Source organism: Leptodactylus fuscus, chromosome 11, assembly GCF_031893055.1.
Source record: "Leptodactylus fuscus isolate aLepFus1 chromosome 11, aLepFus1.hap2, whole genome shotgun sequence".
NCBI lineage: Eukaryota > Metazoa > Chordata > Amphibia > Anura > Leptodactylidae > Leptodactylus > Leptodactylus fuscus.
In genome coordinates, this window is record NC_134275.1 from 12097982 (window position 1) to 12112170 (window position 14189).

Sequence of the window (14189 nt, forward strand, 5' to 3'; positions counted from 1 at the left end):
AGTATCATATAGGATAGGATTAGATACACCGCTCAGTATACAGTATCACACAGGATAGGATTAGATACACAGCTCAGTATACAGTATCACACAGGATAGGATTAGATACACGGCTCAGCAGACTGTATCGCACAGGATAGGATTAGATACACAGCTCAGCAGACAGTATCGCACAAGATAGGATTAGATACACAGCTCAGCAGACTGTATCACACAGGATAGGATTAGATACACGGCTCAGCAGACTGTATCACACAGGATAGGATTAGATACACCGCTCAGCAGACAGTATCACACAAGATAGGATTAGATACACAGCTCAGCAGACTGTATCACACAGGATAGGATTAGATACACAGCTCAGTATACTGTATCACACAGGATGGGATTAGATACACCGCTCAGCAGTCAGTATCACACAGGAGAGGATTAGATACACAGCTCAGCAGACTGTATCACACAGGATAGGATTAGATACACAGCTCAGTATACTGTATCACACAGGATGGGATTAGATACACCGCTCAGCAGACAGTATCACACAGGATAGGATTAGATACACAGCTCAGTATACAGTATCACACAGGATAGGATTAGATACACAGCTCAGCAGTCAGTATCACACAGGATACGATTAGATACACAGCTCAGCAGACTGTATCACACAGGATAGGATTAGATACACCGCTCAGCAGACAGTATCACACAGGATAGGATTAGATACACAGCTCAGTATACAGTATCACACAGGATAGGATTAGATACACACCTCAGTATACAGTATCACACAGGATAGGATTAGATACACAGCTCAGTATACAGTATCACACAGGATAGGATTAGATACACAGCTCAGTATACAGTATCACACAGGATAGGATTAGATACACAGCTCAGTATACAGTATCACACAGGATAGGATTAGATACACAGCTCAGCAGACAGTATCACACAGGATAGGATTAGATACACAGCTCAGCAGACAGTATCACACAGGATAGGATTAGATACACAGCTCAGCAGACAGTATCACACAGGATAGGATTAGATACACAGCTCAGCAGACAGTATCACACAGGATAGGATTAGATACACAGCTCAGCAGTATCACACAGGATAGGATTAGATACACAGCTCAGCAGTCAGTATCACACAGGATAGGATTAGATACACAGCTCAGTATACAGTATCACACAGGATAGGATTAGATACACAGCTCAGTACACAGTATCACACAGGATAGGATTAGATACACAGCTCAGTATACAGTATCACACAGGATAGGATTAGATACACAGCTCAGCAGACAGTATCACACAGGATAGGATTAGATACACAGCTCAGCAGACAGTATCACACAGGATAGGATTAGATACACAGCTCAGCAGACAGTATCACACAGGATAGGATTAGATACACAGCTCAGCAGACAGTATCACACAGGATAGGATTAGATACACAGCTCAGCAGTATCACACAGGATAGGATTAGATACACAGCTCAGCAGTCAGTATCACACAGGATAGGATTAGATACACAGCTCAGTATACAGTATCACACAGGATAGGATTAGATACACAGCTCAGTACACAGTATCACACAGGATAGGATTAGATACACAGCTCAGTATACAGTATCACACAGGATAGGATTAGATACACAGCTCAGCAGACAGTATCACACACCTGGCACTGGATTTGGGAATTACATTGTGCAGTTTTATAGATTTATCAGACTTTATGGCAGTAAAACTGAGTAATATATAATACAGAAAATTCAGGCTGCAAGGTCACGATCTGTTCCGGGAAAAGATGGATAAATAGTGATACAGGCCCCAGGACAACTCTCATGTCACCCAGCTTTCCCAGCATCCTGTTCAGTAGTGATACATCCTCTCCTCCATATTTAATGTAAAAAGACAGGGGGTCACTGACTTTCAGGGGGCTGCCCCTCCTCCACCCGGCTAACTCATTTTACACAAACATGGCCGCCTCCGAGAATCTGCTGCCGCAGTCCCAGCACAAATCCTTCTTGTCCAGAGTTTCAGGAAAAGGAAGCAAAGGAAAAGCCTTTATTGTTCAGTGTAAGCCTCATCCCAAAATAGTCACCCCCCCTCCCCCTACGTCCCCTGATAAACTCCGCAGATCTGATCATCAATTCCTCCCTTTATAACATTTGCTAGTCTTCGAGGAACAGACGGTGCACATTCAGGAGTCGATAACCCTGCAGAGCGTCGCACTCGTTCACATGGGTCACAAATCTGGACTTCCTCTCGGACAGGAAACAGGAAGTGAGTGCGGCAGAAAGATGAGGGGCTGCGCTTTACAGAACAATGAAAATCTCTTTCTGGCAGGAAAACGGACGTGCGTCAAACGGAAACGCACATTTTTGGAAGGGATGAGAGAATGACCTTTACTTAGAATTCCTTAAAGAATACAAATTCCTAAAGGATCCCGGGCGGCGGCCATTGTGTTAGAGCGCGAGGCCGCAGTCACGTGAGGAGACTAATAAAGGATTATCGTATATTATACATGGTGGCGGTGTAACGGAGGGTTGGGACAGAGGACGACCCCGCACCAGAATGGGGGCCAGATGGTACAGAACTAATAACACCACTTGTCATTGGGGAACCTGCTCTGTGGCCCCAACTCAATGTCCTGCACAGTCAACTGTAGGCCGCGGCCCCCACAGGACAGAAACACCGCGATTTACCGGCGGCGGAAACTCCACGAGAAAAGTCACAGCGTTTTACAGTCAGGGAGAAGTGGATGCGATTCTGGCAAATTCCATGCCCACTTTGCGGTGAAAACCGCGGTGCGGACATGCCGTGATTTCCATAATGGAAGTCACAGAATGTCAATTATACCTAAAGAAACACCAGCGATCTCCCCGGAGGTGTAATTGTAACAGAAAGTCCGCAGTGGAAAACTCTGCAAACTTTCTGTCCAACGTGCTGTGGGAAGACGCCCCCCCCCCCCCCCCCAAAGGGGCCTATGACTGGTGGTATATAGGGGGGGGGGGGGGACATGAATCTGGGGGCAGAGATGGGGGGACATGAATCTGGGGGCAGAGATGGAGGGGTGGAATATAATTTACAGGTGACTATAGGAGGATTATAATGTGTGGGGGCACATGAAAAAAAATAAATGGGAATGGGCGGAGCCAACATAAAAGTGTCGTTGCTAAGTTTGCCACGGCACATGCGCGCCGCATATTTTGTCCCTCTTTCGGCTCTTCAAAAGTTGGGAGGTATGTGTATATATACAGGGGCCGTAACCTATAATGAGCTATATACTGTATATATACAGGGGCCGTAACCTATAATGAGCTATATACTGTATATATACAGGGGCCGTAACCTATAATGAGCTATATACTGTATATATACAGGGGCCGTAACCTATAATGAGCTATATACTGTATATATACAGGGGCCGTAACCTATAATGAGCTATATACTGTATATATACAGGGGCCGTAACCTATAATGAGCTATATACTGTATATATACAGGGGCCATAACCTATAATGAGCTATATACTGTATATACACAGGGGCCGTAACCTATAATGAGCTATATACTGTATATATACAGGGGCCGTAACCTATAATGAGCTATATACTGTATATATACAGGGGCCGTAACCTATAATGAGCTATATACTGTATATATACAGGGGCCGTAACCTATAATGAGCTATATACTGTATATATACAGGGGCCGTAACCTATAATGAGCTATATACTGTATATATACAGGGGCCGTAACCTATAATGAGCTATATACTGTATATATACAGGGGCCGTAACCTATAATGAGCTATATACTGTATATATACAGGGGCCGTAACCTATAATGAGCTATATACTGTATATATACAGGGGCCGTAACCTATAATGAGCTATATACTGTATATACACAGGGGCCATAACCTATAATGAGCTATATACTGTATATACACAGGGGCCGTAACCTATAATGAGATTTATACTGTATATACACAGGGGCCGTAACCTATAATGAGCTATATACTGTATATACACAGGGGCCATAACCTATAATGAGCTATATACTGTATATACACAGGGGCCATAACCTATAATGAGCTATATACTGTATATACACAGGGGCTATAACCTATAATGAGCTATATACTGTATATACACAGGGGCCGTAACCTATAATGAGCTATATACTGTATATACACAGGGGCCATAACCGATAATGAGCTATATACTGTATATACACAGGGGCCATAACCTATAATGAGCTATATACTGTATATACACAGGGGCTATAACCTATAATGAGATTTATACTGTATATACACAGGGGCCGTAACCTATAATGAGCTATATACTGTATATACACAGGGGCCATAACCTATAATGAGCTATATACTGTATATACACAGGGGCCATAACCTATAATGAGCTATATACTGTATATACACAGGGGCTATAACCTATAATGAGCTATATACTGTATATACACAGGGGCTGTAACCTATAATGAGCTATATACTGTATATACACAGGGGCCGTAACCTATAATGAGCTATATACTGTATATACACAGGGGCCGTAACCTATAATGAGCTATATACTGTATATACACAGGGGCCGTAACCTATAATGAGCTATATACTGTATATACACAGGGGCCATAACCTATAATGAGCTATATACTGTATATACACAGGGGCCGTAACCTATAATGAGCTATATACTGTATATATACACAGGGGCCATAACCTATAATAATCTACATACTGTATATACACAGGGGCCGTAACCTATAATGAGCTATATACTGTATATATAAAGGGGCCGTTAGGCCGCGCTGACACACTGTAACGAGTCCTGTTCACACTACAGGAAGCCTTTGGGGTCACAACTGATGACAGGGTCAGTTTAAGACAAATGTGGCATAAATTTTGCCCCCTGTTTTATCTAGTAGGTGTGAACAGGGATTTACAGGGCTCTCATTGACTTGCATTGTACCACACAGTTGTGGAGTTTCAGTTCAGAATCTGCCCTGTGTGAACACGACCTATTTGTGGACGTTGATGCTGCTGATTCTTAATTCTCCAGTAGATCTGTGAATGTTTTGTGCTCTCCGCAGTCATCTTCTCATGACCTTTCACCTGGCCTTGCGTTACGAGGATTTCCTGACGGAGTCTTACCTTGTCTTACGCTTCCTGTCAGCGTCCTAACCTGTGACATCTGCCCCAGGAAGCCGAACAAAGATAATGGGGAAACAATCTGCGCTGACAGTGACACCCCCAGTGAGTGCAGCCAAGTATGGTGCCATTTCTACAATCACATGCTGTCAGCTAGGGGTGCGTGTGCATTATATATCTCGGAGTACTCCCTAGTACAAGAAGATATTAGACCCTGGACCTGGCCTGTACAATAGAGAGGAACATCACATAATGATCTATCACATCAGCCATTGAGGCGCCATTCACTGACAGCACGCAGTCCTAGTAACCAGCCGATGGCTTATTAACCTGAAATGAGCAGCGGCGCCACAGGACAAGTTGTGAGCAGCAATATTCACTGACAGCCAGCAGAGATCCCGACAGGGACGACTTCTCCGACCACCTGTTTATATGATCACAGCAGCCATACATTGCCGTACATTGCCGTATATTATAGGGACTGACACACTGTAACAGAATCCCCGCCCGCTTACTATTCTGGGACCTTATCTCATTCATGTATTCAGACCATGACACGCACAAATGAGGGTCTTTGCAATGTGAGAAAGCAGCGCAGGGTGTCACTGAGGAGGTGTCGGATCACAATAATGGCTGCCAGATATTGTGACCATAGACCACATAAGTTACGGTGACACGGAGAGTCCTGGATCCCAACATGGAGATTTCTGTGCAACATCTAATGACTGTCTATGGCAGGGGTCCTCATACTTTTTAAACAGGGTGCCAGTTCACTGTCCCTCAGAACATTGGAGGGACGAAATTTAGTTTTAAAAAAAATCTAAGCTTATACACTCCACAGCAGGCTCCACCACAGTATTATATGCTCCACAGCAGGCTCCACCACAGTATTATACACTCCACAGTATTCCCCCCACAATATTATATGCTCTTCAGTATGCCCCTCTTACACAGTATTATACACTCCACAGCAGGCTCCACCACAGTATTATATGCTCCACAGTATGCCCCCGATACAGTATTATATGCTCTTCAGTTTGCCCCTCCCACACAGTATTATCTACTCCTCAATACACCCCCCACACTGTTTTATATGCTCCTCAGTACACACTCCACACAGTATTATATGCTCCTCAGTATGCCCCCTACACATACACACACAGTATTATATGCTCCTCAGTATGCCCCCTACACATACACACACAGTATTATATGCTCCTCAGTATGCCCCCTACACATACACACACAGTATTATATGCTCCTCAGTATGTCCTTCCCCCCATAGTATCATATGCTTTTCAGTACACCACCCCACACATACACTTACACACTATTATACTTACCGATGAAGAGCGGCCGCACATCCTCCTTCAAACTACAGGCGCTGATAACTTAGGTCATCGCGCCTGTGTCGGGGCTGAGGTCACACTTTGCAGTCAGTGTAGGCTGCAGTCATGCAAACCACAGCCTACACAGACGGCTTTCAGCTGTACGTTCATTTGCACATACAACTGAAAGCAGCAATCACTCATTAACAGGCAATCCTGTACCGGGCGATGGCACGTGGGCCACATGTGGTGGGCCGGAAAAATGTACTCGGAGGGCCGAATGTGGCCCGCGGGCCTTAGTTTGAGGACCCCTGGTCTATAGGGTCAGAGGCGGAGATAGCTGAAGGCCCCTGCAAGAGAACAGTTATGGGCCACTTGTCTTCCAATATCTCACCTAAATGCATCCCCCATACTGTAGGTCTCCTGAGTGCACCCCCTCACTGTAGGTCTCCTGAGTGCACCCCTGTACTGTAGGTCTCCTAAGTGCACCCCTGTACTGTAGGTCTCCTGAGTGCGCCCTCCGTACTGTAGGTCTTTTGAGTGCACGCCCTTACTGTTGGTCTCCTGAGTGCACCCCTGTACTGTAGGTCTCCTAAGTGCACCCCTGTACTGTAGGTCTCCTGAGTGCGCCCTCCGTACTGTAGGTCTTTTGAGTGCACGCCCTTACTGTTGGTCTCCTGAGTGCACCCCTGTACTGTAGGTCTCCTAAGTGCACCCCTGTACTGTAGGTCTCCTGAGTGCGCCCTCTGTACTGTAGGTCTTTTGAGTGCACCCCCTTACTGTTGGTCTCCCGAGTGCACCCCCTTACTGTTGGTCTCCTGAGTGCACCCCCTTACTGTAGGTCTCCCTAACAATCCAGTAGTAGTTAGCCATGAAGTTCATTAGGTCTAAGGTGATCGGGCCCCCAACCTACCGGGCCCCTGCACAGACTGCACCAATGGGATTTCCGCCACTTTACGGGGTCACTATGACACGACAGCTGAGGAAAATTTAAGTGGAAGACGAGTTGGAGGTCTGTGGAGGGGCCGTGTATTACAGTCATGAGACGTCAGGTTACAGACAAGTTGCACACCACAGGTCACTGTACACTTCAGAGCTGACCCTATTCTGCCAGCTCCCCCATACAATGCCCAGCTCGCCCCAAATTCTCAATGTTACAGTAGTTTGTCATGTAAATGTGCCCTAAATAAAGTTACTGTGGGGGTTGGGCACTGTGCGGGGCCGTGTTCACATGAAGTGGAAAACTGTTTGACAATCTACAGCACTGATCCATTATACCGGGACGGCCGTGGACTTTCTGTGCTTTGTGTGAACTGGGTTTTGAAGTCCTCGGTTGTGGAGTCAGGGCCTCTCCTCCAATCAGAAGTGCTGAGAGCGTTAACCCCTTGTGGGCACAGGAGAGACTTCTTATTTACAATGTCCATTTGTAGGGCGCCACCAGCCCCCCGATACGTGGCTCTCCCGCAGGACGGCCTGTTACTAGCGGAGATGAGTGTTTCCTGCCAGCGCCCCGATGCACAGCACAGATAACAGGCAGCACTTCCGCCCATTGTCCTGGATATGCGGGAGCCTTCCTGAGCCGCCCGGCTTCTGCTATAAAGGAATTGGTGATTTCATGACACAAATAAAACCATTAACCCCAAAAAGGCAGAGAGGCCCCGGCCATGTCCACTCATACATGGAAAGAGGAGAGGCGACGGCGTGCGGACATGTGAGGTCACAGCGCTATTTATACAGGACCTGCTATCAGGGCCCCTTCCCCCAATAAATCCAGTACCAGCACTGGTAGTATACGGCTCTGTGCAGACTATGTCACAGCCCGAGGATTAGCTTACACATCAGGCAACTACAATCCCCAATCTACAGGTTATAGAGGAGCAGATTGTATATAGTGTCCTATCTACAGGATATAGAGGAGCAGATTGTATATAGTGTCCTATCTACAGGTTATAGAGCAGATTGTATATAGTGTCCTATCTACAGGATATAGAGCAGATTGTATATAGTGTCCTATCTACAGGTTATAGAGGAGCAGATTGTATATAGTGTCCTATCTACAGGATATAGAGGAGCAGATTGTATATAGTGTCCTATCTACAGGTTATAGAGCAGATTGTATATAGTGTCCTATCTACAGGTTATAGAGCAGATTGTATATAGTGTCCTATCTACAGGTTATAGAGGAGCAGATTGTATATAGTGTCCTATCTACAGGTTATAGAGTAGATTGTATATAGTGTCCTATCTACAGGTTATAGAGCAGATTGTATATAGTGTCCTATCTATAGGTTATAGAGGAGCAGATTGTATATAGTGTCCTATCTACAGGTTATAGAGCAGATTGTATATAGTGTCCTATCTACAGGTTATAGAGCAGATTGTATATAGTGTCCTATCTACAGGTTATAGAGGAGCAGATTGTATATAGTGTCCTATCTATAGGTTATAGAGGAGCAGATTGTATATAGTGTCTTATCTACAGGTTATAGAGGAGCAGATTGTACTGTATATAGTGTCCTATCTACAGGTTATAGAGGAGCAGATTGTATATAGTGTCCTATCTACAGGTTATAGAGGAGCAGATTGTATATAGATTCCAACAGATTCCTAAGAGTAAAGATATAAATGACACAACAATATGGAATTATCCTTTAATTCCAGACAGTATATCTCTCAGTAGGACATATGTGTGACTTGTCTTGTAGTCTATGACTGTATATACTATATATACACTTGCATGCAGCGTCTCCCGCCATATTGTACATAATAAGGCTCTATCATCAGGTATTTCCAGATATTTTAGTCATTTCCACACACTTGACCTGCAGACGGTGCACAGATAGACTCAGGACTGGTGGGAGCACTTAGGATGTCCCTCCGCACAGCGACCCAACAAGGAAGTCAGGACAATCTAATGGAGCAGATATCCGGACAATCCACCCCAATGACAGATTCATACCCCTCACCAATAATAAATGGCCAATTCCTGTCACTGCCGCTGCAAGAGGAAGGAGGAATCTGTCTGTGAGATGAGAGACTGCAGCCCGAGATAAGGAGGAGGATGGAAAGGATTGCAGGGGAAAAGCAGGGGAGCGACCCGCACCCGGAAATGCCACAAAGACAAAAAGAAATGCCCTGTATTATAGTAATGTGCCGAGATACACAAAATATTCCTGATAACTAACATAGCAGAGCCGACAACCTGAGCAGCCGAAAACTAATCACCCCTCAGTATACATAGGACTATAGAGAAGGGACAGGATCAGAAACATGTACTGCATACAGGGTCAGTGTGATGTGTTACATAGGACTGCCGGTGACATCTACTACATTACCTGTACTCAGAGAGTTATCACTGTGTTATCTGTGGTGTTACATAGGACTGCCGGTGACATCTACTACATTACCTGTATTCAGAGAGTTATCACTGTGTTATCTGAGGTGTTACATAGGACTGCCGGTGACATCTACTACATTACCTGTACTCAGAGAGATATCACTGTGTTATCTGTGGTGTTACATAGGACTGCTGGTGACATCTACTACATTACCTGTATATAGAGAGTTATCACTGTGTTATCTGTGGTGTTACATAGGACTGCCGGTGACATCTACTACATTACCTGTATTCAGAGAGTTATCACTGTGTTATCTGTGGTGTTACATGGGACTGCCGGTGACATCTACTACATTACCTGTATATAGAGAGTTATCATTGTGTTATCTGTGGTGTTACATAGGACTGCCGGTGACATCTACTACATTACCTGTACTCAGAGAGTTATCACTGTGTTATCTGTGGTGTTACATAGGACTGCCGGTGACATCTACTACATTACCTGTACTCAGAGAGATATCACTGTGTTATCTGTGGTGTTACATAGGACTGCCGGTGACATCTACTACATTACCTGTGCTCAGAGAGATATTATGGTGTTATCTGTGGTGTTACATGGGACTGCCGGTGACATCTACTACATTACCTGTATATAGAGAGTTATCACTGTGTTATCTGTGGTGTTACATAGGACTGCCGGTGTCATCTACTACATTACTTGTATATAGAGAGTTATCACTGTGTTATCTGTGGTGTTACATAGGACTGCTGGTGACATCTACTACATTACCTGTACTCAGAGAGTTATCACTGTGTTATCTGTGGTGTTACATAGGACTGCTGGTGACATCTACTACATTACCTGTGCTCAGAGAGATATTACTGTGTTATCTGTGGTGTTACATAGGACTGCTGGTGACATCTACTACATTACCTGTGCTCAGAGAGATATTACTGTGTTATCTGTGGTGTTACATAGGACTGCCGGTGACATCTACTACATTACCTGTATATAGAGAGTTATCACTGTGTGTTATCTGTGGTGTTATGGTGCACTTTACCACCAGAGGGTGCACCTGATCATGAGGAGAAGTGAGTCTCATCCATCTGCAGAATAGTGAGTGCAGCTCTGCAGTATAATACAGGGTCAGTAATGTAATACGGTGTATAAAGTTGAACAGATGCTTTAATGGTAGAGTTTTTGGTTTCTTCAGTAAGAGCTGTGACTTGTCTTCTGTTCTCCATTAGCCTGCACTATGTAATACACAGACTGCTCCCACCACCTCTGTATAATCTCTGTGTACATGACTTATAAGTGTGCCGCTTGTCTGGAGAGTGTACGGCTGACATGAGCCTGTAAATCTATGGAGATGGTGAGGACGGTCTCCCGGGGATTAGCACTGCTGCTTTGTGCTGTGAGTTTCTCCATGCTCAGGTGTCAGGAGGAGTTTACAAGGGCGCCCGGGCTGAGACAAGAACTTGTAATGTAGATCTAACTAGCAAAACTTTGTCTGTGCAGCCTGCATATAATAGTGATCGGCACAGACAGGCCTCACATCAGGGGCGCACAATGGGCTGCAAATCCCTCTACATGTCAGTATTATGGAGGGTTATAAGAGTGCTGAAGGCCAGACAGTAGCCATGTCAGAGGGATGCGCACTGCCCCCTACATACAGCGGGTGCGGAAAGTCTTCAGACCCCTTCACATTTCTTCCTTTTTGTTTCCTTGCTGCCATTTTATTTCTCAGTAATGGACACTCGGCCCCATCTGGACAGAAAAAACAGAAATGTAGAGATTTTTGCAAATTTATTAAAAAAGAAAACCTGCAATCTCCCCCGGCCATAAGTATTCGGAGCCTTTGCTCAGGATTAAGTATTTGCCCCTTTGCTGTAACTATATGCCCCTTTTGAGCTCGTACAGCCAGGAGTCTTCTTGATACAAGTTTTTCTCCTCTGGATTTGGGGATCCTCTGCTGTTCTTCATGGCAGATCCTCTCCAGTTCTGTCAGGTTGGATGGTGAACGTTGGTGGAGCCATTTTCAGGTCTCTCTGGAGATGCCCCATTGGGCTGAGGTCGGGGCTCTGCCTGATTCGGTCAGGAATGGTCACAGACTTGTTCCTTTGTTATTTTAGCCGTGTGCTGAGGGTCATTGTCTTGTTGGAAGGTGAAGCTTCGGCCCAGTCTGAGGTCCAGAGCGCTCTGAAGAGGTTTTCTTGCAGGATATCTCTGTACTTGGCCGCATTCATCTTTCCTTCCATTACAACCAGTCGTCCTGTCCCTGTCCCATAGCCTGATGCTGCCACCGCCATTTGTCACTGATGGGATTGTATTGGGCAGGTGATGGGCAGGGCCTGGTTGTCTCCACACAGACCATTATCAGAGCAGAGAGTTTTATTTCTCATAGTCTGGGAGTCTTTCGTGTGTTTTTGGCTTTCCTATGTCTTGCACTGAGGTGAGGCTTCCTTCGGGCCCCTGTGCCATAAAGCCCTGACTGGTGGAGACTGCAGTAATTGGTGACTTTGCGGAACGTTCTACCATCCCCCTCCTGGAGCTCGGCCACAGTGATCTTTGGCGTCTTCTTTACCTCTCTCACAAGGCTCTTCTCCCACCATTGCTCAGTTTGGCTGGACGGCCAAGTGTAGGAAGAGTTCTGGTCGTCCCAAACTTCTTCCATGTAAGGACTATGGAGGCCGCTGTGCCCTGAGGAACCTTGGCCAGATCTGGGCCTTGCCACAATCCTGTCTCTGAGCTCCTTGTGCCATTCCTTTGACCTCCTGATTCTCCTTTGCTGTGATCTGCGCTGTGAGGTCTTATATAGACAGGTCTGCGCCTTTCCTAATCAGTCCAATCAGGTTAATTACACACAGCCGGACTCCAATGAAGGAGAAGAAGCAATATGGACACATATGAGTTACATGAGTGTCACAGCAAAGGCTCTGGATACTTATGGCCGGGGGAGAGTTCAGGTTTTCTTTTTTAATAAATTTATCTAAAAATCTCTCCATTTCTGGTTTTTCTGTCCAGAGGGGCCAAGTGTCCATTAGTGAGACATAACATGGCTGCAGGGAAACAAAGAGGGAAAACGTAAAGGGGTCTGAAGACTTTCTGTACTCACTGTATATAGATTCACACACATGTCCTATATGGAGCTGAGGACTGTCCCCCAGCCTTGGGGAAGGTTTCTCTTCCATTGTAGCAGGATTGTGCACATGCTCAGTACACACCTGGTTGGGGGGTTTGTGTAGTTGCTCAGGATCTTCCACAAACCATCCAACAACAAGCGATGACCTAGAGCGGAGATGGCGGGGCCGGGCCTCACTGTCCATCATCACATATGGTTAAAGAATGGTCCAAAACCTTGTAGAAGCCTTCCTGGCAGAGTGGGTGAGGGGGTGACTATATATTAGGGTGTTCGGGGGGTGACTATATATTAGGGTGTGAGAGGGGTGACTATATATTAGGGTGTTCGGGGGTGACTATATATTAGGGAGTGAGGGGGGTGACTATATATTAGGGTGTGAGGGGGGTGACTATATATTAGGGTGTGAGGGGGTGACTATATATTAGGGTGTGAGGGGGGTGACTATATATTAGGGTGTGAGGGGGGTGACTATATATTAGGGTGTGAGGGGGTGACTATATACTAGGGTGTGAGGGGGGTGACTATATATTAGGGTGTGAGGGGGGTGACTATATATTAGGGTGTGAGGGGGTGACTATATATTAGGGTGTGAGGGGGTGACTATATATTAGGGTGTGAGGGGGTGACTATATATTAGGGAGTGAGGGGGGGTGACTATATATTAGGGTGTGAGGGGGGTGACTATATATTAGGGTGTGAGGGGGTGACTATATACTAGGGTGTGAGGGGGGTGACTATATATTAGGGTGTGAGGGGGGTGACTATATATTAGGGTGTGAGGGGGTGACTATATACTAGGGTGTGAGGGGGTGACTATATATTAGGGTGTGAGAGGGGTGACTATATATTAGGGTGTGAGGGGGGTGACTATATATTAGGGTGTGAGGGGGTGACTATATACTAGGGTGTGAGGGGGGTGACTATATATTAGGGTGTGAGGGGGTGACTATATATTAGGGTGTGAGGGGGGTGACTATATATTAGGGTGTGAGGGGGTGACTATATATTAGGGTGTAAGGGGGTGACTATATATTAGGGTGTGAGGGGGTGACTATATACTAGGGTGTGAGGGGGGTGACTATATATTAGGGTGTGAGGGGGTGACTATATATTAGGGTGTGAGAGGGGTGACTATATATTAGGGTGTGAGAGGGGTGACTATATATTAGGGTGTAAGGGGGTGACTATATATTAGGGT